This window comes from Myiozetetes cayanensis, unplaced genomic scaffold (assembly GCF_022539395.1).
Source record: "Myiozetetes cayanensis isolate MyiCay16 unplaced genomic scaffold, myiCay2020 scf1, whole genome shotgun sequence".
NCBI classification, from domain to species: domain Eukaryota; kingdom Metazoa; phylum Chordata; class Aves; order Passeriformes; family Tyrannidae; genus Myiozetetes; species Myiozetetes cayanensis.
Window position 1 is genome coordinate 83,597,773 of NW_026086604.1, and position 318 is coordinate 83,598,090.

The window sequence follows — 318 nt, forward strand, 5'->3', positions numbered from 1 at the left end:
TGGGGCTCGAGGGCGGGATCAGGGAGCACGCCACGCGGGAGGAAAATGCCCCGGGACGAGGGACAGGCGCCATACTCCCCGCAGCTCCCGCCGCCGGGCGACCAATCAGCGCCGAGGGGGGGCGGGCGCCGCAGCCCAGGCGCCAAACGCTCCCCGCTCTGCTCTGAGTGACAGCGGAGACCGCCAATCAGAGCGCGGGCAGCGGCCGCGGCCTCTCCCTGCGCATTTCGTGGGTGACAGCTTGGCGTGGCGGTGCGTCCCGCCCCGGGGAGGGGAGGACATGGGAGGGGAGGCGGGGCGGCTCTTGTCGTCTCCTCC